The sequence below is a fragment of the Bufo bufo genome, chromosome 5, assembly GCF_905171765.1.
Source record: "Bufo bufo chromosome 5, aBufBuf1.1, whole genome shotgun sequence".
Lineage (NCBI taxonomy): Eukaryota > Metazoa > Chordata > Amphibia > Anura > Bufonidae > Bufo > Bufo bufo.
In genome coordinates, this window is record NC_053393.1 from 389,083,164 (window position 1) to 389,096,474 (window position 13,311).

The 13,311-nt window shown below is 42.3% G+C and overlaps 1 protein-coding gene across 3 annotated transcripts in view; it reads right to left on the minus strand.

The window, feature by feature from the left end:
- ATXN1 (ataxin 1) overlaps window positions 1-13,311 on the minus strand; it is a 322,925-nt gene that overhangs the window by 307,089 nt on the left and 2,525 nt on the right. The window lies entirely within an intron of this gene.

Below are 13,311 nucleotides of genomic sequence, written 5' to 3' on the forward strand. Positions count from 1 at the left end.
TCTGCAAATCACCGATCAGGAATACACAGATCCCTGCCATTTATTTTTTGACTTTTGTAGAAATGTCCTATCCTTGTGCAAAAAAACGGACAGGAATAGGACATGTTCTATATTTTTGTGTTGGGCCACAGAACGGCAACGTGCGTTGAAATGAATAGGTCTGCATCTGATCCTCAAAAGAGGCATATCGGGCGCGGACCAAACATATGGCCGTGTGTATGAGGCCTTAGTCTGAGTTAGGCCTCGTACACACAGCAGAGCCAGTGTAGCAGTAAGAGGGAGCTGGCTACATTCTGTCTGCTACCCTATGATGGCTCCCTACAGCATTGTGGCACAGAGTTCTCCCATAGGAGCCTTCACCGTCCCACAGTGTATGACACAATTACTCACTGATTCCATGTAATTTCATTTAGTGGTACACTATGGGCCTATAGAAATGGGTGCTGTGTTAAGGCCTTGCGCTTGTACAGGTGGTATACTATGGTGTTGTAAGCAGCCGTGATCCGGTCGGGTTGTGGCCGTGCTGCGGGCAAGAACCGTGCAGCCAAATAGCCCGCAGTTGCCTTTCGTTTAACTAATGAAGACCGCACCGTAGAGTCGGTCTTTATTGTTAATGGCTGCGCAGTATTGAAGGTCTTATAAAGACCGACTATACAGTGCAGTCTTCATTAGTTAAATGAAAGGCAGCTGCGGGCTAATTGGCCACGGGGTTCTTGACCGCGGCCTGACCGGATTACGACCGCGTCGTGTGGCCGTACACTAATAGAGTTGTGTGCAGACCTTACAGTTTATTTGTCCATGGACATGGAATAGGCATATACCATTAAAAAAATCACCTCCTTTCTGCAGTTCCCTAGATTAAGCTCCGAATGAGAAAAATTAGAGCACATCTGAAATGATATTTTGGATGGATTTATGCGTTCAGAGAAAATCCTTTTCATACCCCTAATATTTTTTTTTATTACTATTAATATAATGGCCAAACCTACAGATGCCAACTGGAAATTATCATGCGTCCTGCATGCCAAGGCAACCTGCTCGTTTCTAAAATAGGTTCATTTCTCTTAATTAAAATCAACAGAATGGCAGGATTTTGGACCCTACGACTATTAAAAGGGGCTACGCCATAATTGATGTAAAAAATAAATGAAACTATCATGTATCACACGATAATTCCTTTATAACAAAGCTAGAATCAGCCCTGTACCTTACATGGGTCCTGAGATCTCCATATTCACTTCTCCAATTGGTCTGCTAGATTATCTTCAGCCTGTCAGCTCAGGAGTGTGTCCTTTCTGCTGCAGCTCTCTCCCTGTACCTGTCAAAGCTTCTAACAGAACATATGGCTGGTGTCAGTTGAAGATTTAAACTGAGCATGTGCGAGCAGCTCAGTGAGATGGACAAAAAATAAAGAAAAGAGCAAACAACAGGTGGCGCTATACAGATACATTTTATTGAATAGCTCACTGGCTACACAAAGTTTTTAATTACATGCAATTACAAAAGTATTCAGATCCAGGTGCTGGTTTTGAAAATGTAGACTATGTTTTGTGACACAATCCCTTTAAGAAACCAATGGATGTATGGATTGGACACCTTGACCCTTGACCTAGAAACAAATACCTACTCTTTCAAAATAGAATCTTGTGCTAAAACTTTAACTCTTATAATTTTTGTCTTACAGATAGATATAAAGCTGGCAGCGGATATGAGATTTTTGGCAGTGGCTCCTGTCGACAATTTCATGTCTACAAGCACAGTCGGATTACCTCCCATTGTCTTCCAAAGACCGAAAGGTTTGAATTTGGGTGTGTAAAGAAGGAAAGCAGAAAGGGTCACTGTTAGCATTCCTATGCTTATGGTCAGATTAAGAATGTTACAATGTTCCTACCTTTATTGTAATGGCAGTGCCATAGACCTTACAGGGAAATTTCCCGGTGAGCCGATGCCCAGGGGTACACCTGGGCTGTCCTCCGGCCCGGAAGTTTTTGGGGACGTATTTTGTGCTGCTGGCAGTATTTTGTGATGGGCTGTGGTGTTTGGCTCTGTTGGGGTGGTATAATGTGCCACAATAGGGTATTACTGGCACTGCCTTCCATCAATTTGGACCCAACTACAAAACGGGGCCACTTTTAGTATTTTTTCCAGGGCCACTTTAAGGACCCAGTTCACCCCCGGGTGGAACCCATTGATTTTGGCAGGCCTGGCCAACAATCCAGTGCGCATGTAGTGTTGTTGATGTTTATTCAGTCTGTCCGGTGTAAAAAGGATCGAGCATGCTGAATTTCAACATGCCCCATCCTATGTTCTCAGTGGAGATAAGCTGACACCAGAGGTGTGTGACGACAGCTTATTCCCTTTTTCCAGGCTGAACTGAGCGTGCATGTGTATAGGGAGATCATTAGGAATAGTTGTCAGAGCTAATGAAAGCGTATGGACACCATTAAAGAGATAAAAAAGTAACAATAATAATTACGGTTGTGTCTTCTTCAGTCCCTTTTTCAAAGAAATACTGTGTCACTGCAATTGTTGCTATGTCAATAACTAGGACATGTCTCCACCCAATCCTATGTGTTGTCGTGACAAGGAAAGTAGATTACTATGTAGGAATGTTCATTCTCATGTTAACAGCTTGCATCGGATGAAAGCCTGAGCACTACAAGGCCGTTTTGCCTTGTTCTGAAAGGCTTTGTAGTAAATCAAAAGATAATATTAATTCAAAATAACCTCTTATTGAAAAGTCTTAATACAAAAGAATAATAATATAGAAAGAAGAAGAATTATGTATCCAGGAAAAATGTCAAGCCATGAACATCAGGAAAGGCTCTAAAATGCATAAAAAGGCTTTTGGTCAATGTATAACTAAAGTATGAAATTGGAATTGCCATACTGCACTTTTCATGGCAAGACCCCCAGCTTAGTACCTTAGGTAAGCATCATACTGTAACAGGGATATAATTAATTTTATACTCAAGGCATGCCACACTTGATCCCATTAGTTCTGCCTAGTTGAATAGTCATGCTGCGGTTTGTGCACACGTTACCACTGAGGCCATTGATTTGCCGGCAGCAGTCACATGCATGTACAGTATTCTTCCATTCAGGCAGGGAGCAGAAATGGCAAGAACTGGAGCCGTACCGTAACATTGGAATGGCGGACTATGAAAAAGGTTTTTTTGTGTTTTTTTTTTTTTACAATGTCCAGCTGCCCTTAAATTATGGTGGATGTTGGACAACCCCTTTAATGTCTATTTTTGCCTGTACTGGGATTGTTATGTTGACGCTGTTTATTCAGTAGCTGTGGACGCATACACAAGATTGTCCTCTAGATAACATGCACAGACGCAAGAGCGTAACGCCTCACAGGCTCTGTACTTTGGGTGTTGAGGGAGCAAAGAAGGAGGTGGACTGGAGCACCTCTTATTTGGTGTAGTGAGTAGTGATAGAGCGGTAAACCTTTCACATTATACTTTCACACTCGTGTTTTGGGCGGATCCGTCATGGATCTGCAAAAACGGATCCGTTACAATATTACAACCGCATGCATCCGCCATGAACGGATCCGTTTGTATTATCTGTAACATAGCTAAGAGGGCTCCGTCATGAACTCCATTGAAAGTCAATGGGAGACGGATCCATTTTCTCTTGTGCCAGATTGTGCCAGCACGGATCCGTTTGGCTCAGTTTCGTCAAGCGGACAGCAAAACACTGCAGGCAGAGCGAAATGAAGGCTGATCGGAGGCAAACTGAGGCATTCTGAGCCGATCCTTTTCCATACAGAATTCATTAGGGTAAAGCTGACCCGTTTTGGACCACTTGTGAGGGCCCATTATGGATCTCACAAACGGAAAGCCAAAACGCAAATGTGAAAGTAGCCTGAAAGTTTAGGGCCCTGTCAGTGCACATTACTAAGGAAGGCAGTGATTAAGTGTAGTGTCCTGGTCCTAACTGAGCTGCTGTGTTGCTTGGATCTTCTGGGTTGTGAGCGTCCTTCGTTACCGGCATTGATTCAATGAAGTCTGCGAGTGGTTAGGGGCCACTTCAAGTATGTGTGCCTGTGTTGTGGGCCATGAGAAGTCCGAGAGACCAGAGACTAGATTGTTCTAAGCTACAGTGCAGTGGCTCTTGCTTTCCCTGTTACCGTAATTTGCTTACTGTGCTTGTTCAAGACTACTTATTAGAGGAGCACTGAACTGTAACCATTAAACTGTATGATGTTCTACTGTAGCCACCAAGCTCTCTACCCATTTTTGACTGTAACCATCAAGCCAAGTACTTGTGTATACAATCATCAAGTGTTAATGCTCCCTTTGGACTAATGTGTCTTTGAGCTTAACAGTTTCCACCTCTTTGTCAAACCATCCTCAAGTGGGTCCTGTGTCAGGGGTCGAGAGCCACACAAAGAACTGACCCTCTTACAAACTTCTACTGTCTGTTGGTCTACTTTATGTTTTTCGTCAGGAAAAAAAGATCCCTCTGCACAAGGAACCAGCCAGAGAATCCGTCAGTATTGTAAAAGTATCTTCACTATTTATTTTGCAGATGATTACAACGCGTTTCGGGGAAATTTGTCCCCTTCATCAGGTAAAACTCTCAATGGCATCCATATGTGCTTGCAGCATTTATGGGAACGGGTTGTATGGATGAGACAAACGCAGTCCCTTAAAGAGGTACTCCACTTTGGTCAATTACTACTTGGTCTCTTCAATAAACTGATAACTTGGTGTCCTCCTGTTTGGCCTTATTGGCTGTAATCTGTGGGGAAATTTAGCAATTTCCCTGCAGCACCACCGCATGTCAAATGAAGCATTACACAGTCCTATTGTAGGAGCTGTAGTTTACCCCTCAGAGATGCACTTTCCTCTGTAATGAGGTTGTACTGTATACAGACTTGTAATAAACACAAGATTTTCTAAAGTCTTAAATAAAACAGCAACAAACATGAATACCGCCACACTTTATATAAATGCTTGTTGAGCCCATAGGACTTAAGAATACAACCCTGTTTCCCTCATGCTGGAACTAATTTAAAATGGAATAGGCCTCATCCTATTTTTTGCTGTTTATTTTACAACTATTGAGTTGCTAGTAACTGATTTTCTGCCTGTACTGAATGTAGATATCTGTCAGGATGATGCAATATGCTCCAAAAAAATTCCTACGAGTGAACTGGAGTTGGATTCTTTATATGCTGCTTGAGGTAAAATAAAAAATAAGAGGAAATATGTGCGTAGATAGATGAATAAATAAAGATAGATAGATATATGATAGATATAAGATAGATAGATATGAGATAGATAGATAGATAGATAGATAGATAGATAGATAGATAGATATTAGATAGATAGATAGATAGATAGATAGATAGAGAGATAGATAGATAGATAGATGGGAGATAGATAATAGATAGATAGATAGATGGGAGATAGACAGACCCCCTTTAATTCCCACATCAAACCCCCCTCCACAATACCTATTATTTATTTTGCTTTGGCAATGCTAAATGTTTTACTTGGACGTGCCAATAAAGCTTTATTGAATTGAATTGATAGATAGATAGATAGATAGATAGATAGATAGATAGAAGATAGATATATAGAAGATAGATAGATATGAGATAGATAAATAGATAGATACAGTAAGATAGATTTTGCCTTTTGTGTTTTTATTTTTATTATTATTATTATTATTATTATGAATATTATTATTATGTTTATTTTTATTTGCCTGATTGGGTCCTTGCTCTTTAGGTCAAGTTCCCCCAGACTTGCAACTCACTGCATAAGGTTTATTGTGTGCTGCCATTTATTTTTGTAATTTAGAAAAAAAAACTAAAATAATAATAATAATAATAATAATGATAATAATAATAATAATAATATGGATTTTGTATCACAGTGACAAACCAGTCTACTGCAGCAAAAAAAAGTTTACAGTCAGAAACAAGCATACCATGTAAACCAGTGCAGCTGCACATGGCGTATGGTGGACAAGAGGCCCACTACTAAGGTATGTTAGCAGTAAAAAAATTTTTTTTTAAAAATTGCCTAAAATATACAAAGAGAGTGTACTAATGATTTCTGTAGCCTATTATTGCTAATGTATCAGCAAACTAACGAGGGAATTTTGCACATGTTTATGATGAGCACCATGTACTGATAAAATTCACAAACACCCCCTGCTGTAGGTGCCCACATTGCCATCTGAATGAAGTTTGTATGCCCCGCACATTAATTGGCTTGCTATGAAATTGACCTATGTGTGTGTATGGGGAAAACTATGAGTAGACAGATTTTCTGTACAGTGCTGCAGAATATGTTGCAGGTAGTGTTGAGCGAACCCGAACTGTAAAATTCGGGTCCATACCGAACTTTATGATTTTTGGTACCCGGACCTGAACTTTGCCGGAAAAGTTCGGGTTCCAATTCGGTGTTCAGTCATTTAATATAGCTTGTTGAAAGGCTGCAGGGCAGCCAATCAACAAGCTTTTAAACTGTGTGCCCTTAGAAGCCATCACAGCCATGCCTACTAATGGCATGTCTGTGATTGGCCGGTGCATTATGTGACCCAGCCTCTATATAAGCTGGATCATGTGTAGCACCGCCCATCAGGTCTCAGTAGTGAAGGGACAAAGAGCAGGCAGCTGAAATGAGGGACAGTGTTAGTGCGATTTTTTTGTGGGTGCAATACACCATCTTTGCACCCTGACACAGAAAAATAATCATAAATCTAGCTGTTAATTCTGTGGGTGACCTACAGCGTTTTTTGTGTGGGTGCAATGCAACATTGTACTTTGTACCCCTGACACACAAATATAATAGTTAATCCCTCTGTTAGTTAGGTGCACGTCATATACTCATTTATTGCGTGAAGTACACCTGCACTGCTTACGCGACAGGGAAATTGATTATAGTTAATCCGTCTGTTGCTTCGGTGGGTGAAATATACCTAATTTGTGTGTGAGGTACTCCTGCATTGCATACCTGACAGGGAAATAAATACAGTTAATCCCTCTGTTAGTTCAGTGGGTGAAATATACCTAATTTGTGTGTGAGATACACCTGCATTGCATACGTGACAGTGAAATTGATATAGTTAATTCGTCTGTTAGTTCGGTGGGTGACCTCAAAGTATAAGGAGAGCATCAAAAAGGTACGTGGCCCTGGTCGTGGTGCTGCTGGTGTTGGTGTAGCTCCTGTTGCAGGGAGAGGACGTGGTCAATCTGTGCCAGCTACAAGCCAAAATGAAACACCTTTGTCAGGTGCACGTAGACGACAAAAAGTTCAGCGTTATTTTGTAGGCCCGAATACGGGTGTACGAATAGTGAGGACAGAACAAGTAGAGGTGGTAGTAGATTGGGTGGCTGACAGAGAGTTGGCACCTGCAGCCCTTGTGCATCTGTTTTTTACCTAACCCCCATGCAAATCAGCCAAGCAGTCTGAGCCCCAAGTCATGCAGCAGTCTCTTATGCTTTTTGATGACTCTGCTGGCGGGGTTTCTGTGGGCCATCCACCTAGCCCTGTCCCAGAAGCGGAAGCGATTGAGTGCCGTCCTCAGCGTTACTATCCCACTTCTATATCTTCTTGAAAAAACACTTCGGGCGATGATGGAAGAGGATGTGACACAGGAGGAAGAGGTTCTACTACTTTTTCTGTTGCCTGACAGGAGGAAGAGGAGGAGGAAGAGGGATCATTTCGACGGTTATCAGGCCAGTCATTCACAAGTGGCTCGGAGGGTGGGTTCCTGCACCAACAGAGGCGAGGTACACAATTGTCGAGCCGGGACACAGGTCTGGAGGATGAGGAGGATGATCACAGCAGGGTGGCACCCAAAGCAGCTCATGGGCATCACTGGAGTGTGGCTGGGGGGATACAGAGGACACAGACGATACACCTCCCACATAGGACAGCTTGTCGTTGCCTCTGGGCAGCCTGGCACACATGAGCGATTACATGCTGCAATGCGCAACGACCGCTGAGTTGCCCACATTCTAACCAGTGCTAATTACTGGGTGGCCACGCTGCTGGATCCCCACTACAAGGACAACGTGCCATCCTTAATTCCGTCACTGGAGCGTAAAAGAAAGATGCGCGAGTACAAGCGCACGCTGGTAGACGTGCTGCTGATGGCATTCCCACCTGACAGCGGGGGCTCAGTGGAAGCACAAGGCGAAGGCAGAGGTGGAGGAAGAAGTCGCCAACGCAGCTGGGGCACCGCCAGCACCTCAGAACGGAGGGTTAGCATGGCCAAAATGTGGAAAAGCTTTGTCAGCATGCCACAACAACCAGCACCACCAGCTGATATGGAACGTCTTAGCAGCAGGAGGCAGCATTTCAGCAACATGGTGGAGCAGTATGTGTGCACACACCTACACGTACTGACTGTTGGGTCTGTCCCATTCAACTTTTGTGTCTCCAAATTGGGCATATGGCCTGAGCTTGCCCTTTACGCCTTGGAGGTGCTGGCCTTTCCTGCAGCCAGTATATTGGCCGAACGTGTGTTTAGCGCGGCAGAGGGGTGATTACAGACAAGCGCAGCCACCTGTCCACAGCCAATGTGGACAAGCTCACGTTCATTAAAATGAACCAGGCATGGATCCCTCAGGACTTGTCCGAACCTTGTGCTGAGTAGACAAGTATATCGGCCGCACCCAGCCATTGTTAGACTCCAGCGCACTTTCTCTTTGCATTCTCTTTTCAAGTTCCCAATGTTTTGGGGTCTTCCCAAATTTATAAAAAATAAAATAAATAATAAATAAAAAATAAATAAAGGAAAAAAAAAAACAGTGTTGGCTACCTCCTTCTCCTCCAGAGCGCTTCCACCTTCACCGCCACGTCCACCGCCTCCTCAACCTCCTACTCCACTTTGACCTCCGCCTCCTAGTTCAAGATTACTATTTTTATTTTATTTTTTATTCTATGTTATTTTAAGTCACTTCCCTATCCACATTTGTTTGCAGGGCAACTGTCCTGCTCTTATCCCCATTTTGATTCCTTTTGCAGCCCTCTAGCCCTTGCTATATCTATTTTACAGGCATTTTAGTGCCCCAAAGTTCGGGTCCCCATTGACTTCAATAGGGTTAGGGTTCAGGGTCAAGTTTGAGTCCTGAACCCGAACAGGAGGACAGTATGATACTGTATATTTATAAGGCTCTGCTCTGTTGCGTACCGGCTCTCATCACACAACATTATAATATAACTAGTGTTCACTTCGTGAACTTCAATCCGAGTTTCAGGAAAAACTAGATTCCCTGCAAAGCCGAATTTCGTGGTAACGAATCAATTTTCCCTGAAATGGTGGTAAAAAAAAAAATCATACTTACCTCACCCATTTGAGCGCGATGAGGCCACCGTGGCCATCTTGCTTGAGGATCCCAAGCAAAATCACGTGCGCGGTGACGTATGACATCACCATGTTGTGAGAACATCATTACGCGACGCACGAGATTTGGTATTGGATCTTCAAGTAAGATGGTCACGGTGGCCTCTTTGAGATCAAATGGATGACGTAAGTATGATTTTATTTTTTTATTTATTTATTTTTGCAAATATTAAAATGTTTTATTATGGATCTCAGTGAGGAACACAGCATCTGAGGGGTTCAATTTTTTTTTAAAGTACGGCAAAGCAGCTGAATTGAATTTGATAGAACTGCGCTCATCTCTAAATATAACTAATAAAGAGCAAGGAACGGGACACAAATATTGTTAAGCAGGAATCTGTTTAGTTACTGCATTTGCCACTTTTTTACTCTGTATATATGCCATATACTCAAGCTGTCATTTCTAGCTGTCATGCACGCCCCTACAGCAATTTCCGGAAAGTGCCACTGCAAGGTGTGAACTTTTTCCAATATATTCCTTGAATTATAAATACTGAATACCAAGCCTTTGTACGTATGGAGCGAAAGTTAATCTAAACAGATTTGACTTCCCATTTCTCTTGCGTTACAGTTTAGTTTAGTTATGCAATAGTTTATATTACCAGCAAGGATCTTTCCTCCAAGGGTCGACAATATTTAGGAACAGAATTTCTTTTATCCTTTCTTGTATTAGAGTTCTCTCCGGCCATGATTACTGTGCAATGTATCAGAAAATGAAAAGAAGGTGTCAATGACATCTGAATTACCAGAAGGTGCTGTGGGCTGGAAAATGGCCAGTTATCTCCTAGGTTCGAGTCTGACCAAGGACAACATCTGCATAGAGTTTGTATGTTCTCCCTGTGTCTACATGGGCTTCCTCCGGGTACTCCGGTTTCCTCCCACACTCCAAAGACATACTGACAGGGAACTTAGTAGCAGAATATAGTAGCGCTATATAAATGGGTAAAATAAATAAGTAAATAAATAAACAAATCAATCATTGACATCCTCTTAATAGATAAATGACCCATTCCATCAGTGCAATGATATAAACTTCTCCAAGCACCATGCAGTCCTGCTGGTAGCCCTACACATGGGCAGGATCCACCACAGAGTTAAGGTGTACACGGGGAGCCCTGACGGTCCACTTGAAAGGGTAAATTCTGTCTCCCCACTTTGCTAGAAGTGTCACCAGGCCATGTTCAGGATAATGGAAGTGCCATATTCACAGCGCATGCGGCAAAGAAAATACTTGCACAATGCACAGTGAGTCCGCATGCAAATGCCTCCGACTGGCCTCACTGAGTTACAGTTTCCTCTACTGCATAAAAGTGTATTCATTGGGCAGTTTACGACAATTATCCTATAGATATGGTTTACAGTGAAGAATACTGCATATTACAGCCATGGCCTAGTTGAGGAGCTTGTTATAATGCTGATCTTTCCAATACAGGACTGATACATGTGCAGAACTAAAACATGGCCAGTGCATTTAGTTTGCACACTTTATGACGACACAAGCAAAGAAACTAGTAACTATATACTGACACTCTTGAATAGGCCTCATGCACATGACCGTTGTGTGTTTTGCGGATCCGCAAATTGCAGATCCGCAAAACACGGATGGCGTCCGTGTGCATTCCGCAGTTTGCGGAACGGCGCGGACAGCCATTAATATAACTGCCTATTCTTGTCCGGAAAACGGACAAGAATAGGACAGGTTATATTTTTTTTGCGGACCACAGAACGGAACAACGTGCTGTCCGCATCTTTTGCGGCCCTATTGAAGAGAATGGGTCCGCATCCAAGCCGCAAAAACTGCGGTTCAGATGTGGACCAAAACAACGGTCGTGTGCATGAGGCCATATATTGTATATATATATATCAATCATGTTGCATCAATTGTTGTCATCCACTCTCTGCCCTTTGACCATCACTGGGAATATGAGATGATTTTAAAGGGGTTATCCCATCTTAGACAATGGGGGCATATTGTTAGGATATTTTAATCTATATAACTGTGTCATGCCTACAGCTATCACTGGTTGTACTAATAACATTCATTTATATTGCACAAATTACCTCTAGTGTGGTTACTTATCATTATCCCATAGGCTGTGTATTAGTTATCTATGGTGGTAACATATTGGTATATGGTTTATTTCTACTTATCATTGGGGAAACATAATGACACAGTCTAGATTTCCATACTGAATTCACCATTCCTTACTATTAGGCCCAATTTATGACAATAATATATTATTATTATTATTATTATTATTAGATATTTATACATTTACATACATTTTTACTGGTATTTTATTCCACCTTTAGGGCTAAATGCACACGATCAGGATTTGCGTGCAGTAAAATCCACACCGTAGGTCATGTAAACTGTCTTCTATGAGAATTTGAAATTCTCATGCACACGATGCAGATTTTTTCTGTGCGGATTTTGACCAATTTTTATTTTATTTTTCCTGTCTGGATTTTCTCCATTCACTTCAATGGGGACAGTAAAATCAGCATGTGGAAAATCCACACCAAATCTGCATGCACATCCGCACCAATTGATGCGGATTGACCGCACGGATTTCCCTGCGAACGCCTGCCGATTTCAGCGCGGATTGTCCGTAACACAAATCCTAAATGTGTGCATTTACCCTGATACTGTGCACTATTTGTATCAGCCGGAGTGGTGAAATTCGCCTTATTCAACTTATGGGCAGCCATTAACATATAGTATAGTATTCTAGTTTAGTTTCTTTAACTTTGTTTTTGCAAAGGTTCACTTTAAGTTAAGGCATAGGTATAATATGAGACAGCTCATATACCACATGAAGAAGGGTATACACTGTATATCTATATATATATTTAGCAGGCATATATGTATATGTGGCAGCAACACATACGACAGAATGATGCAATTATGTAATGCAGACCATTATTCAAATACTCTTCTATGTATCAGCCGGTATGCTACATTGCAATATCACCGTGGTATATGCTGAATGGGCCTGGTAGCTCTGCTACATCTTCTGCAATCTATCTTGGAAGAGTTCTAGGAGCTAGGCCTCTGGGTTGTCTACAGCACATTACTGTATTTTTTTTAATTTTTTTTTACAGTTTGTAAATGGAGATCAAAACAGCGGCTTTCATTATCGGACGGATAAAGTACTATGTCTACAGAATGGTTTTATCACGTGAATCACTTCATTAACACATGCAGCTTGTAGCCTATCTGTGTGAACAAACAGATATGCCGTATATCATTTGCTGCATCCCCTTGTGGGGAATCACTGAGAAGCACTGAAAAAATAATGCAATGGGCAAAGCAATCTTTATAAAAGATGTGTAAGTCGCCCCTAAGCTACGTATAAGCCTTAGTCTCCAGTGCCAGTGTATCAGCCACCGGGAGCCGTAGAGTTAACTGTTGATTGAGTCACGCCGAAAGAGGTCACTGGGCAGGACTGACAGATTTTCCTCAGCTTGCTTCGAATCGCGGTGGACCCCGGTCTCATTTCTAGGAACAGGTTCATATGTATGTGAACTCCTATTTCTTTGTAGAAGGATTTGGGCCCACTCCACGGAAAAAGCCTGTTTCCTGGGAAACGGTGGAAACCCCCCCATAGTGCTAGCAGTGACACTGTGATATGTACAGGCTTTAGCAGCTTTCAAGGCAGTTACAATGGAACTGTCTGCTCTGCGTGCTACCGGGGATGATTACGATATGCCTAAGTAAAGCCGTATACTGTACAAAGCAGATGTTCTGAGCGTGGCGTGGATCGGGGTAAATTCTTGCACCAAAACATTTCGCATTTTTTTGCAAATGTAGACGGAAACGACTTTTCGAAAACGCAGATGCAATGAATGAGACCTGATTGGGGGGGGTTACAGGTGGGACGTTTAACCCTTTGCTACCATAACAACAAGAAGCCAGAGACATAAAAA